The following is a 15206-nucleotide window of genomic DNA, read 5'->3' as shown; positions in this document are numbered from 1 at the left end:
CATGGAGCTTGCTTCTCCCTCTGCCTGTGTCTCTGCCTCTCTCTCTCTCTCTGTGTGACTATCATAAATAAATTTAAAAAAAAATTCAAAAAAAAAAGATGTGCGAACAGAAGCGAAGTCCGGCGTAGAATCAGAAGCTGAATTCTTAACTTCTCACAACACTTTGAAGATGGGAGAGAGAGGAAAAAAAAAAAAGGTATTTCTCTCCAAGAAACAAGAAATCTAGTGATAGAAATACCGGCTATTCGATCTAAGCCTACTTAGGGAAAGAACATACAATTCCTAGCTTGAGTGTACGTGTGACACCACCCATACCAACCTTTCAGCTAACACTGAAATTCATGCTTCTTTTCAACCAGAGGTGAGCAAAATACACGAACACACTGCATTCAACAAATAAGGTGGGATCCCCGGGTGGCGCAGCGGCTTGGCGCCTGCCTTTGGCCCAGGGCGCGATCCTGGAGACCCGGGATCGAATCCCACGTCGGGTTCCCGATGCATGGAGCCTGCTTCTCCCTCTGCCTATGTCTCTGCCTCTCTCTGTCTCTCTCTGTGACTATCATAAATAAATAAATAAAATTAAAAAAAAAATAAGGTAACTTATGATAAGAGGGAAAAAAAAAAAAGGCTATTTAACACAGCTGCCCCCGTAACCCACCACACCTCCCTCACGTGTGCAACACGTTTACTTACTTCGAAATGACATTCCAGACTCAGCGTTTACCAAACTCACCCACAATTCACCATGATCAACGCCCTAACCGGATTATTTACTTTTCGGTGTGGGGGTAAAAAAAAAAAAAAAAATACAAAGCAGGTCTTTTCCCCAAAATCTACGTGAAGAAAACGAGTAAGTTGCCACGGCTTTGAAACTGAAGAAAGCAACAACCCTCATGAAAGCAAACTGCCCACGCACGGGGAAGGGCAATCTCCCCCATCTGGTCACGTCGGGGCCTAACTCCCGGGCTCAGGTCTTGGATCGCCGCCCCGACCTACAGATCCCAAGGGTGGGGACCAGACTGTCCGGAGACCACCCACAGGACGTCGGGCCCCACGAGGGGTGACAGCCCGTGGCTCGCCCCCCGAAACCCGAGGGGCCGTCGGGCCGCGTCGCCACCCCGGAGCCCCCAGCCTCCCGCCGCCCGCCGCCTGCCCCGGGCCGCGCCCCCCTCCTCCTCCTCCCACACCCACCTCCTCACCTCTTGGCCCCGGCTCGCGCGCTTCCCATCACTCGTCAGCTCCTACCTTCGCGTCCCCCCCTCTCTTTCGTTTTCATTTTTCCTTTCCACGCCGGGTGGGGAGCGAGCGGAGGGCAGAGCTGAAGACGCCAGTGGGCAGCCGCCGCGCTACGCCTTCCTCTGCAGCCCCCCTCCCCGAGCCCGCCAGGGTCGCCCGCAGCCACAGAGCGCAGCGCCCCGACCACCGTCCGGACCCACACGGCCGGCGAGGGGCGGGGCAGGCGCGGGCCTACACGTCACCCGCCCGCCGCCGCGCCAACGTCAGCACGTCGGCTCCCTCGGCCCCGCCCCGCGCGCGGCGCCGCCCCCCCCCCCCCCCACCCCGCCCGCCCGTAGAGCCGCCGAGAGGAGCCGGCGGGCGCGCGCGCGCTCCTGGGACTCGGCCGTCAGGTACCGCGTGGCGCTGCCGCCTCTCGTCACCGCCCGAGGAACCCTCCCTGCTCTTACCTGAGTTGACTGCGTCTTATTCTCCGATCTTCTCCCTGAGGTGGAGACAGCGAACGATTCCTGTGAAAGGTGAAGGGGAGAAGCGAAGTAGGGAGCGTGAGGGACCGGGTCACCGTGATCTTCCTGGCCGGCCGGAGCGCCTGGCTCCTGGACCCGTGATGCAGTTAGCTCCCTGGTCTCCCGTCCGCTTGCCCTGAGCTCTCAGTTCTCAGCTCAGTTCTCTTCAGGTTTTCTCTGTCAGCAGGTGCTTGGGTCGGACGGTCCCCACCGAAAACAAAATACCTGAAGATTCTCTGGCTCCTTTGAAAAGACAGGTAGACGATGTTTTAAAAATAATAATAATAATAATAATAACAAACCTCAAGGACTCCCTTGTGAACGTGTATACACGAGTTCTAGACTCAACATCGGTCATACAAAGATGGCATGACCCGACTGACGGTCGTGGCTCCCTCCTCTTCCATCCCCTTCCTCATAAGGAATGTTTCTGGATGCCTAGTGGAACTGTGTTTTATAGAAAGGCAGTCAGTGGTGATCCAGTTATGCTTTTCATTGGCCAAACCATAACTGGAGTTCGGTGTTTTAGATAGAGCACTTTAGTTTTTTTTTTAATTCATATTTTTTAAGGTTTTACTTCTTTATTCATGAGAGACACAGATTGAGAAGCAGAGACCTAAGGCAGAGGGAGAAGCAGGCTCCACGTGGGAAGCTTCATGTGAGACTTGATCCCAGGACCCTGGATCACACCCTGGGCCAAAGGTAGACGCTCACCCGCTGAGCCACCCAGGTGCCCTTAGATTGAGCACTTTATTACAAACTCAGAGAGGCTGGAATTATTTCAGAGGGGAGCAGATGATGAAGAGGACCCCAAAAGGTAATGCATAAAAAAAGTACTGATTGAACTTGGGAGGATTTTCACGGAAGAGAGAAAGCTACTGGAACGTCTCCAAATAAAGACTGGTCCTGTGACTTTAGATTTGTTTCATGTGATCGCAAGAAATGCAGTTTTGAGAGAAACAGATTTCAGATCCTGAAAAGAAAATATTCTTCCAGCGCTAGTCAGAGAAGTTGTCTGACCCAGGATGTATGGATGCCTCATTCACTGGATTTGACCTTATTTAATTTTTTAAGGTTTTATTTATTTATGAGAAACACAGAGAGAGGAGGGCGGCAGAGACACAGTCCGAGGGAGAAGCAGGCTCCATGCAGGGAGCCCGACGTGGAACTCAATTCAGGGTCTCCAGGATCACACCCGAGACTGAAGGCGGCGCTAAACCGCTGAGCCACCCGGGGCTGCCCATGAAAGCTTACTTGGTAGGCACTAGCTGCAGGGGAACCATACATCAAAAGAATTAGTTCATGGTTTTATTAGTTATTCCCAACTTTGAGGTTGGATCAGTCCTAGACTAAAAAAAAAAAAAAAAAATTACAGGTTAACTTGTGAGGCAAGACAAACGTATTAAAAGATAAATAATGAGAGGAAGCCACCTGATAATGAGAGTTACTAACAATAAGTGCTAGGAATTCACATAACAGATTATCACAGATCATCACAGTTCCAGAGACTTGAGGAAGAAGGAAACTAACTGCAAATGAGCCCTGCCTAGCTGCATTTGGTAACTAACCAAATGCGGTTCTTTACCCTTGAAATATGGTAGATTCAAATGGAGACATGCAGTAAGTGCAAATTATACACCAGATTTTGAAACTTTGTGCCAAAAAAGTAAAATATCTTAATTAGTATACTGAGTACATATTGAAGTGTTAACATTTGTGTCAATATATTAAAAGTAATTTTACCTGTTTATTTTTTTAATGTGGCTACTTGAAAGTTTTAAATTACATAGGTGGCTTGCATCTTATTTCTATTGGACAGTCCTGACCTAGAGGGAAATACACTTCACTGAACTCTAAGAACTATCTTTGTCCTCTTTGTAATCCCTGGAGGGTTTTCGGAAATATTAGTGGGAAGAGTCTGATGACAGGATTCCTAATGAAGAGAAAGAAAACTGTCCAGAAAGTGCCATGAGCAGATAGAAGGAAACAAGATTGCAGATGCACTCCATTATAATGAATAACCTGTTTGTCTACAATAGAAGGTGCTTATTGGAAGGTAGTGACGATAAAGTTAAAATTAGAAACTAATATGTAAGAAGACTCGATTTTTAATTTAAGAAGTTTAGTACTGTAGGCAATCAGGATCTGACCATTAGAAATTGGGATTGTATGAATCTCTTGGCAATATTGATTAGCATGGGTTGAAATTAATGGGTGGTTGGGCAACCAACTAAAACTCCTACTTAAAAAGTATTATTAATAGAGGATTGATTTAAATTGATGATAGTAGTCTTGCCCCTTATCCAGGGTTTCCCTTTCTGCTGTTTCTGCTGTTTCAGTTACATGAGGTCAACCACAATCTGGAAGCGGATGATCCTTCTTCTGATAAATCATCAAGGGGTCAATACTGGCCTAATGCTATGTCACAATGCCTGTGTCATTCACTTCACTTCATCTCATCACTAGGCATTTTATCATCTCACATCAAAAGAAGGGTGAGTACACTAGAATAAGATATTTAGAGAAAGAGACCACATTCACATAACTTTTATTATATTTTATTGTAATTATTCTATTTTGTTATTAGTCATTGTTGTTAATCTCTTACTGTGCCTAATTTATAAACTAAACTTTGTCATAACTATGCATATGTAAGAAAAAAACAGTGTATACAGGGTTTGGTACTAGCATTGGTTTCAGGCATCCACTGGGGCAGTCTTGGGTGTATCCCCCACAAACAAAGGGGGATTATTGTACAGCACATCTCCAAAGTAGAATGCTTTATAGGTATTAAAAAAGTATGATATGAATCTATGTTGCTTGATACAGAAATATATCAAAGAGTACAACTGAGTAAATAGTTTGCAAAATAATACATGCACAATATGAAATCCGTATATGTAAAATTATATACGTGTGTGTATGTAACTAGATCATTTGACTAATAGTGCCTTAATTTCTTCAAAATTGTCTCAAAAACAGAAAATCTCAAGGTGAAAGTGCTTCCAACATGTTTTCATTGGCTCAACAAAATCTTCCATGTCTTTGTTTCTTTTCATCTCTCTGTTCTGTCATTGTTAGCATTCTAGCCTTTCATTCTCAGCCATATCACCTCTTGGGTTGTCAGAATGGGTTGATATGCTCCTGACTCATTTGCAGCCCAGTAGTCTCTTAGTATATCTCAGTATATGTGTCCACTAGGTCTGCACAGCTCACCAGTGTCCCACAACCTCGCCTTCTGGACCTTTTCGGTTTTACCTATTTTCAGTCCGTTGTTCCCCCCTTCATTTTGCATACTGCAGCTTACAACATTGGGTCTTAAAATTCCATCTTTGCTGGACCCCACTGCAGTGTCTTACCTGTAGCTGACACTTAACCTCTGAGGGATGCTCAGTTCTAAAATGAGCTTCCCTAGTCCTTTTAAGAAATGATGATTATATGGAGAAAAAAATTATGATGGCCACTGTGGTTGCCTACCCAATCAACATTTTCCTCCTCTTTCTTAATTAATAAAATGAATTTGCTAGACTACCAAACAGCTAAAGAAATGTGAGCTCTTCCTTTACCCTGGAAGTAATTCTATTTCCCTTTGAATAAGAATTTTGTAGAGGTGATCATGTGGCCAAGGAATAGTCAGCTATGGGGAATTCTGCAATAAGTTTTATCCAAGTGGCAAAATATATGCTTATAATATCTATAGAGTTATTCTTGGCTTACTGTTCAAGATCCGTGGACTAGGCATGTAATTTGCCTAATGTTCTTTCCTATACACTGCTGAAATGAAAATTTAGAATTAGAAACATTGAGGAATAAAGAAAAGAGTAAAGATAGTATGTGTTAAATGGAGAGAAGTATGATCAACAGAGAAAAGAAAAATGAAACTTCAGTAATTTCCTGAGAAACAAAGCTAATAGTACAGAAAGAGACCATATTCTCTGGAATAACACCCAAAACCGTTGCCAAAAAATACAGTGAAGTAGTTATAAAAGAGTTGGTTGAGGCATGGCAGAGAGCAGAAGTGAGAATAAGGGCTGAAAATAGGGATAACATTCGAAATATGTTACACTTGACTCAGGCACCACACATATTTCCTTCTTCATTTGTAGACAAAGACACCTGCCACCAAACATAGAAACCAAAAATGACCCCTAAAGTCTTCTTGAAATGAATTATGTAAATAGTAGAGAGGAAATGAAAGCTTTTATGTTGACAAGAAAGAGAAATGCCATTCTCATTCTGGTACTCAGGGCCAGTATCCAGAGAGCTAGTTGCTTGCCTACTCATCTTAAAGTAAAACCTGATATTTAGCATTCCTGGTCCTACAGTACCAAACCCAGCTACTTGTTCACAATTCCTATATAGGAGAGAAAAGTGGAAGACATCCTACTTATTGAAAGCAAAGGAAAACCATTATCAATGACCAGTTTATATTTTTTTATATTTTTAATTTTTAAATTTAACGTATTTTAAGATTATAAGCATAAATATATATTTTGTCAAATATATATTTATGGAAATATATGTATTTATATATTATATATTTTATATATTATAGGTAATGTGTAAATAAAAATATTTTTATATAAAATGTTATATATAGTATAATACATGTTTACATAAACGTATTTGCATGTGTGTATGTGTATGTATAAACATACAATAAAAAATCAGGAAAATCGCCATTATGAAAGATAAAGACTAAGAAAAACAGAAAAAGATACTAAAGGAAACATATAATTTATAAAATGAAAAAGAACATTGTTAAAAATCACTCCAATTTATATATTTCAGTATTCAGAATATATTATATCTATAAGCTACATACAAGGTACTCTGAAAAAGAAGCAAGCATAGGATGAAATAGAGTTCTGAGACACAAAAACAGTTACTTAAATGAAAAATTCAAGGGAAAATACTGGCGATAAAATTGAAGAAGTCTAGAACAAGCATACAAAGAAATGAACAGAAAATATGAGAAAAGATAAGAGTCATGGATAGCCAATCCAATAGACTAACATTCAACTGCTAGAAAAGAAAGAGATTTAGAAAAAGAAAAGCGAGAAAAAAATGTTTTAATTATAAGAGGTCTTTTTGGAATGTAGAAGGAAACAAGTTTTCAGATTGAGTAGACTACTGGGTACCAGAAAATAGGTGAAAAAAACATCCATACTTGGAGATATTATCATGTAAAACCAAGAATAAAAACTAGGAATAATAAAATAAAAAAAAAAAAAAAAAACTAGGAATAATAATAGTCAATAATATTAATGATAATAAATCCCCCAAGTTTCTAAGCACAAAAAATACATTATCAATGAAAGAATAAAAATCAGACCAATTGGGGCACCTGAGTGGCTGAGTCAGTTAAGTATCTGACTCTTGATTTCAGCTCAGGTTCATGATCTCAGGGTTGTGTGATTGGGCTCCACTCTGGGTCAGGAGCCTGCCTGAGATTCTCTCTCTCCTTCTCCCTATGGTCCTCCCTGCTCCCCTGCACTCTGGCTCTTTCCATCTCTTAAGAAAAAAAAAAAAAAAAAAAAATCAGACCTATCAACAGCACTGGATACTAGAAGACAATGATAGAATATTTTCAATATTTTAATGGTAGATATCTTTCAATCTAAAAGTCTATACTCATTCAATTTAGCAATTAACTAAAGAGCAATTAACTAAGAGCAAAATAAAGTTATTTTTAGATCATCAAGGATGTAGAACTGCAGAACATTTTCCTCCCATGTGATCTTTACCTCAGCAAACTAAGGATAGAAACTCCAGCGAAAAATTCCAGCAAAATAAGGCTGAAAACTAAGAGGAAAAATGGAATTCTGGAAAAGGTGTACCAATCTTAGAAGCTAAAAAACATTCCCAGAAAGGGCTGTGCAGCAGGTCTAGAGAGGAAGCAGTATATATGGGAGGAGGAAGAGTTCAAGGAACAAGGTCATATGGGAGGAAATGCGAAATTCAATAGAATAAATGGTAAGATAGGGAGGTTTTTTTTAAAGTGAAAGCTATACTAAATCTAATGTAAGGATAAAATGTGGAGCGGGGTAGTCTTAAAGAAAATTCAGAAAAAATAATATCATTAAGAAAAAGATCAAAACAATTCAGGTGCACTACCCTTGTGATTCAGAGGAGGAAAGGGAGCTAGCAAAGGAGAAAGAAAGGGTGGCCAAAGAGGAAAGAGATTAGTAAAGATATATAAAATCATTTTTTAAAAAAGTCATCAACAAGGTTAATTCCTGCTCAAAGTCAAGGAGAACAGAGACTAAGTTAATGTCTTTGGAGATTTATATAATTGATGAATTGAAAGCAATTATAGCAACTTGATAGATAGAGATGGAAATCAGATGGCAAATTAAGAGAATAAATGAGAGGAGAGAAAATGGAGACAGGGATAAGAATCATTTTTGTCTAATAAATGCATGAAAAGAGGAGCAATGGAGGAGATTTTAGGGTCCAGAGAAAGACTTTTGTCTATGTGTGTTTTTAAGATAGAAAAACAAGCAAACTTACAAGATATTGATAGAAGGAAAGACCCTGTAAGAGATGAGTTAAGTATGGGATGCCTGGGTAGCTCAGCGGTTGAGCGTCTGCCTTTGGTTCAGGGCGTGGTTCAGGGTCTGGGATCGAGTCCTGCATTGGGCTCCCTGCAAGGAGCTTGCTTCTCCTTTTGCCTGTACTGAGAGAGAGAGAGAGAGAGAGGGAGAGAGGGAGAGACACAGGCAGAGGGAGAAGCAGGCTCCATGCAGGGAGCCTGATACAGAACTCGATCCTGGGACTCCAGGGTTATGCCCTGGGCTGAAGGCAGGTGCTAAATCGCTGAGTCACCCAGAGATCCCCTAGGTTTGCCTTTCTAATGCAAGTAAATCACCCACCCAAAGTTTGAGGCTGAAACATATTTATTACCTAAAGCACTGTGTGGGAATGGAAGAATCTTTCCTTGCCAACTGTTGCCATGCTGTGATTCCCCTAACAGATAAGTTAGGGAATTGTTTAGACTGTATGAGACCCAAAATGACAGTAGCAATAGAGTTTTCCTCTCACAAAACAAGATAGGTAAGTAATCTTTGGTTTACAAGCTCCTTGGGAGTATCCCCAATATAATCTGAAGCTGGTCCCTGTATTTGGAGAGCAGAAAGAGACAAAAGAAAGAGGAAGGCCACTCCAGGTTGGTAAGTGTCAGTTTTAATAACTAAAGGAGACTTACAAAGCTTATTTTAGGGTACAAGACACGTGGATCCCTACACCCACCTGTCAAATCTTAAAAAGTGTGTAAAAAGTGCGTTAACTAGGTTCAGTCAAGTATATATACTGCCTTATACTGTCTAACTAGTCTCAGCACCACATCATTATCTCAAGGCTATGTCCTCAGGGCAGCTTCTGGGAGCAAGAAGGCAAGGAGAACTCATATTTCAAAGACAGGGGACAGGGAGGGGTGCCTTTGATTGCCTGGGGTTCAGCTCATGGGTCAACCAGCAGTCATGTCTTTTCAGTCACCTCCCCAACAGTCATCTTGGAACAGTGTGGTTGTATTTAGGATTTAGTCATTCAGAGACCGAGGTCCCTTCTTCTTATTCTATAATTTCTAGGGTATTGTTCTCCTCTAATAATATGAGATAACTTGCAACCAAGACTATATTCCAAGTAGCAGTCTAAAGAAGAGGAGTAGCAGAGAGACCTATTTTGGGAACCTGAACTGAAAGTACACCCATCATTTAGTCACATGGCCGCACTTAGTTTCAAGGGCAGCTGGGAATTGTAGTTTTTATTTTAGGCAACTATATATTCAGTTAAAATTAAGGAGTTCTGTTACCATGAGAGATAAAGACATATTGGGAGACAAATGTTTCACCCACAATCCTTTTCCTTCTTAATTAAAGCAAATATATTGTATTAAACAGATAAGGATAGCCTCTCTTCACTTCTTATCAGAACTGAGAGCCATGGGAAACAGAATAGAATATCAAGACTAACTTTTATCTCTTTTATGCACATAAAAATTGAGCTAGTAAAAAATCACAATGTATAATAATGGATATTAATTATTTTAAGGACTAAATTTTCCTGAAGTTTAAACTATTCTTAAGCATTTTTAATATGGTCAAAATGAAGTTTCTATTCATTCTACCCACAAGTAATTAAACATGTATCACATAACCCACACTTTGTTAAGCATTGTGAACTTTCCAAAGAAAAGTATGATATAATCTCGATTCTCAAGGAACTTAGAGGAACTTATAGTTTGAAAAGGAGAGAAATTTAACACAAGACTATTCAAGAACTATTAAGTGCTGAGTTGTGTGATACTTTATGAGTACAAAAGGAATCCAAAGTAAAGATAGGCCACTGTTGGCCTCAGGAGATTTAAAACCTTTGCAAAAAAAAAAGTGAGTATCAAGCTGAGCATATAAGAATAGGTAGGATTTATTTATAAGCCTTTTGTATGCAAAATCATAAAAGGCATCTTTGTAAGTTTGATTCTAGAGAATAAAACCATGTTGAATTTTACAAGTCCATACTGTTGCTAGTAGTAGCCTAAGAATGGCTGACTCAGTAGTCTATAAACAGGTTTTGTTTCTGTTTTTTTGCTCTAGGCTGTATCCATAAGTACTAGCTTGACTTAGTAGATACCAAGTGTTTGTCAATTAAATATACTTTTCCTTTAATATTCAGTGTTTCCTTTATTACGTGGTGAAGGACTTAAGTTTTTAATTAAGGTATAGCTTTTTTTTCAAAATTGAGGTGGACTAAAGTATATATCTTAAATGGATAGGATAGTACTGTATCCACCTCATGTGACTAGTACCAAATCAAGATAGAGATATTTCCAACACTCCTTAACACTCCCTTATACCCCTCCAAGTCAGCATTTAAATCTCCCTTCCCTACCCTAGCCCATCCTAAAGTTGCCACTATTCTGACTTCTATCAACAAAGATTACTATTCTTGGTTTTGAAATTCATATAAATGAAATCACATAGTATGTCACTCAGCATTTTTTCATGTTGTTGTCACCCTGGCCTTAATTTATGAGGCTTGTTGATACCTCAAAGGGTTGTTTTTCAACCTGTTTTAAAAATCTTTTCTTATGGGAAAATCTCACAAAAGTTTGTAAAAAGGTGTTTATTATATAATAATATGCATTACAGGTGTTAATGATCTTTAGTTTCAAAGAGAGATTGTGTTCATTTTAAAAGTAGGCAAGGTCAGGACAACTTCCATTCTGTACCATTGTAGTACAGCTTGATACTTCCAAAGTGATGGTCAAGTTAACCTGCTGTTACCTTTCTTCTCCAACAAACCTGAAAATGCCCTATGAGAAGTTTAGGCCAGTTACAAAGTTAGAGGTACAAAACCACCCTCATTTCTGATACTTACTGCAAGTTTGCAAGAGGGAGGGGGTGAAGGTGGAGTGGTTCTCCCAAATTCAGTTTCAGTAATTTTCAGAAAGACTCATAAAACTCACTAAAAGCTATTATTCTCATGGTTATGGCTTATTAAAAGGAAAAGATACAGATTAAGATTAAAGGAAGGCACACGTAAAACAGTTTAAAAGACTTTCAAACGCAGAGATTCAGTCATCTTTAGCCATGAAGTCAGGACACATTAATGTTCTAGCATCAGTGTGTAGCAGTATGCATAGAGTACCATGAATTAGGAAGGCTCACCTAAGCTTGGTGTCCAAAAATTTTTAAGGGGTTTTGTCATGTAGGCATAATTGATCGATTGATTGCCCACATGGTAAATCTCAGTTTCCAGGTTTACTGATACTATGTGACCCAAAGCCCCCACCCAAAGTCATATTGTTGGTCTTTTCCACTGACCAATACCCAACCTAAGACTATATAGGTGTTGCCAGTCCCCAACCTAAATCACATTGTTAGACTAAGTATGAACCAAGACCCTCAGATAACCACATCTTAAAAGGCTGAAGGCGGGGATCCCTGGGTGGCGCAGCGGTTTGGCGCCTGCCTTTGGCCCAGGGCGCGATCCTGGAGACCCGGGATCGAATCCCACGTCAGGCTCCTGGTGCATGGAGCCTGCTTCTCCCTCTGCCTGTGTCTCTGCCTCTCTCTCTCTCTCTGTGACTATCATAAATAAATAAAAATTTAAAAAAAAAAAAAAAAAAAGGCTGAAGGCAAAGACGAGGCCTTCTCTTTGGGCAGGCTCTAGTTCTTTACTATACCCCACCTAAATTTTCACTTTTCTCATTGGAGAATTCGTTGTTTTCAATCCCTGCAATTAAGTCATTTTTTTAAAAAGGTGTTTCTCAACTACTGATTTTGTAAGTTTATATTTTAAAACCTTCTGAATGATTATGAAGCATCTCACAAAGAAAATTAAGATTGGCATGGGATAACAAACATTTTCTTTTTCCTTTAACTGCCCAGTGTATATAAATAGGAAGATTTTACCAGGCTTACTGACTTTTAATGCATTCTTTTTTAAGTTGGACCACAGCTAGGAAATAAAATTGAAAGTTTTTCAGTAGATTATAATGCCAGCAATGACAGTGAAGGAAAAACGAAGCTGTATAGTAACAGTTCAGTGATTTTGGGGATTGGGTAAATGTGTAAGACTTCCCTAAGAAAGAATGTAAACTACTAAGACCTCCATAAGGGAGACACCTGGGTGGCTCAGCGGTTAAGCTTGTCTACCTTCAACTCAGGGCATGATCCTGGAGTCCTAGAATTAGGTCCCACATTGGGCTCCCTGCATGGAGCCTGCTTCTCCCTCTGCCTATATCTCTGCTTCTCTCTTTCTGTGTCTCTCATGAATAAATAAATAAAATACTAAAAAAAAAAAAAAAAAAGAGGGACGCCTGGGTGGCTCAGCGGTTGGGTGCCTGTCTTCCGTTCAGGTCATGACCCCAGGATCCAGGATCGAGTCCCGCATTGGGCTCCCTGCATGGAGCCTGCTTCTCCTTCTACCTGTGTCTCTGCCTCTCTCTCTTACTCTGTGTCTTTCATGAATAAATAAATAAATCTTAAAAAAAAAAAAAAGACCTCCATAAGGAACACTGAAGTTGTTAAAAATTGCCCCTATATTTTGAACATTCTTTCTTTACATGAATGTGTTAAGGAGTCATCCCTGAAGAAATAATACCATTATAGTTTAAAATGAAATTATAAGATTTAAATGTTAAGGTGCCACTTATTAATGTCGTTTCTCTTTAAAATAATTTTTAATTGAATTTTGATACGTTTAGCTCTTCCTAATTTAGATATGAAGTGTAATTTTTCTGTTGTTCTTTGTGAGATATAGTAGGGATATAGGACTTAAATGACAAAATAGGCTAGAGATGGAAATTCTACCTTGACAGCTTAAGCAGGACTGATATGCTTGAAGTCAATCAAATCACAGATCATACAGGTGGTTATTATAGTCATTGGTCAGGAAGAGCAAGGTTAAGTCAGGCATAAGATTCTGACTTCATAGGTTCAAGAGGTTCAGAATGAAAGCTACCTTTAGCTAACTCTATACGTTGATGTGAAGGTTCATTCATCCATTCACTTCTGAAACTGAGTGAAGGAAACCTCATTTGAAATGGAGTCAAGAGACAAAGGGGGGGGGGAATCCCTGGGTGGCGCAGCGGTTTGGCGCCTGCCTTTGGCCCAGGGCGCGATCCTGGAGACCCGGGATCGAGTCCCACGTCAGGCTCCCTGTGCATGGAGCCTGCTTCTCCCTCTGCCTGTGTCTCTGCCTCTCTCTCTCTCTCTCTCTCTCTCTCTCTGGGACTATCATAAATAAATAAAAATTAAAAAAAAAAAAAAGAGACAAAGGGGGAGCTTTCATGCCCTAGGACTCCTTGTCAATTGCAGACTCAAAAGGAGAGATATCTTGCATCCCTAACAGGAAAGAAACCAGCAGGAAGAAGAATTTCTCCAGACCCAACCACAAGTGCAGCCAATAAGAAAATATCACAACTCAGCCAATGGGAAATCATCAGGACCCTGGACTCTCGCTTTTCTCCAGTGAATTTTCATTCACAGCAGTTCCCCAACCCCCAACTTCTTCCTTTTTCTTTATAATGTTTCTCTCATTTGATCTGTGGACTTGCCAGTAGCTTGCCATAGCTTGCATGTCCAAAGAGCAATTCCTCTACTATTACTGAATAAACACATTGCTGATAAAATAACTGGCTGTTTTCTGTGTAAGGTCAACATATTCAAGTAATATATATGTATATATACATATCTATCTATCTATCTATCTATCTATCTATCTATCTATCTATCTATAGAGAGAACCTACTATATATAAGTCAGCAGAGTAGCAAACAAGACAAACACTGTTGGCTTTTAACAAATAATAGCTAGCTTTCACTGCTCCCCTATCTCGCTATTTGCCAAGCATTGTTTTAAGCATTTCTTCCTGGAACTCTACAAGCGTTAATTATTCTCATTTTTATTATGTAGATTTCATAGTAAGGAAAGGAGACTTAAGAGGTTGACAATCTGTCTGGAAGACAATGTCTGAAGGCAATTCGGCACACCCTCTAAAGCTGAGCTTTTTTTTGCTATCGAAAGGCTCTTGCCACTTGATAATGGACAGTTTCTCAGTATCTGAAAAAGTGCTTTTATCTTCTCTGGGACTTTTCAGTTTCTTTGCTGGATCCAGGAGCGCCATCTTTTGGCAAGATGTGGAATTTCTTAAGGACTTAATGCCATAAGATCTAATGACAAAGTAGTCCAGGGTTACCTTATTCTCTTCTTTATTAAATGGCTTATGGTCTAGGGTTATCATGTTTTCTAAACTAGGAGAAGGGACTCATTTTGGTTACAGCTCTTGTTAGTGTTTATTTTGTTATTATGCAGAAGAAAGAAAAAGAGAAAAAATTATTTTTAGTATGTTGGTACTTAAGATATATATTCATATATTCAGAGTTGCTTACAAATAAGTTCTTCCTTAAAAATGTGATGTTGGGGGATCCCCGGGTGGCTCAGCGGTTTAGCACCACCTTCAGCCCAGGGCGTCATCCTGGAGACCTGGGATCGAGTCCCACATCGGGCTCCCAGCATGTAGCCTGCTTCTCCCTCTGCCTATGTCTCTGCCTCTCTCTCTCTGTGTGTGTGTCTCTCATGAATAAATAAGTAAAATCTTTTTTAAAAATGTGATATTGATTTCACCAATACCACATTTAAAATGTGTGTATCTGGGTTCAATTAATAAACAAAAAGGAAAATTTTCCTAACCTGAACATAAAGTCTCAGATTTACACAACTCTGAACAGGCCTAGTTACTTAACAACCACTAATGTGAATTTTTAAAAAATAAACTCTGACATATGGGCTCCGTGGGAGAATTTTTCGTTTTAAGCTTTCACAAAGACACAGCAAGAAATTATAAATACATATATCAGCAAAACAAGATTAAGCAACACTTTTTCATTGTGTGTGTAGCACTAATTAAAGTGTTTCCTTTTATAAATGCAAAAATGGTATAATATTGTCTCATAATGTA

At 39.9% G+C, this 15206-nt stretch overlaps 1 protein-coding gene and 1 long non-coding RNA gene across 5 annotated transcripts in view; one reads left to right on the top strand and one right to left on the bottom strand.

The window, feature by feature from the left end:
* ASCC3 (activating signal cointegrator 1 complex subunit 3) overlaps window positions 1-1481 on the bottom strand; it is a 347397-nt gene extending 345916 nt beyond the window's left edge. For 2 of the 4 annotated variants that reach the window (XM_041745387.1, XM_041745404.1), the window contains exon 1: window positions 1200-1481. The gene's annotated coding sequence lies outside the window, so the exon portion shown is untranslated. The remainder of the gene's footprint in view (window positions 1-1199) is intronic. The other 2 variants (XM_041745396.1, XM_041745410.1) reach the window with 2 other exon arrangements.
* A 103-nt stretch (window positions 1482-1584) lies between these two features.
* LOC121496186 lies at window positions 1585-13866 on the top strand. Its single transcript, XR_005989120.1, has 3 exons — window positions 1585-1999; window positions 4082-4237; window positions 13599-13866. It is a non-coding gene; the product is annotated as an uncharacterized LOC121496186 (long non-coding RNA).
* The last annotated feature ends 1340 nt before the right edge of the window (window positions 13867-15206 follow it).

This window comes from Vulpes lagopus, chromosome 1 (genome assembly GCF_018345385.1).
Source record: "Vulpes lagopus strain Blue_001 chromosome 1, ASM1834538v1, whole genome shotgun sequence".
Taxonomy (NCBI): domain Eukaryota; kingdom Metazoa; phylum Chordata; class Mammalia; order Carnivora; family Canidae; genus Vulpes; species Vulpes lagopus.
Note: the sequence above shows the minus strand (reverse complement) of the source record. Positions and strands in the feature narration are given on the sequence as shown.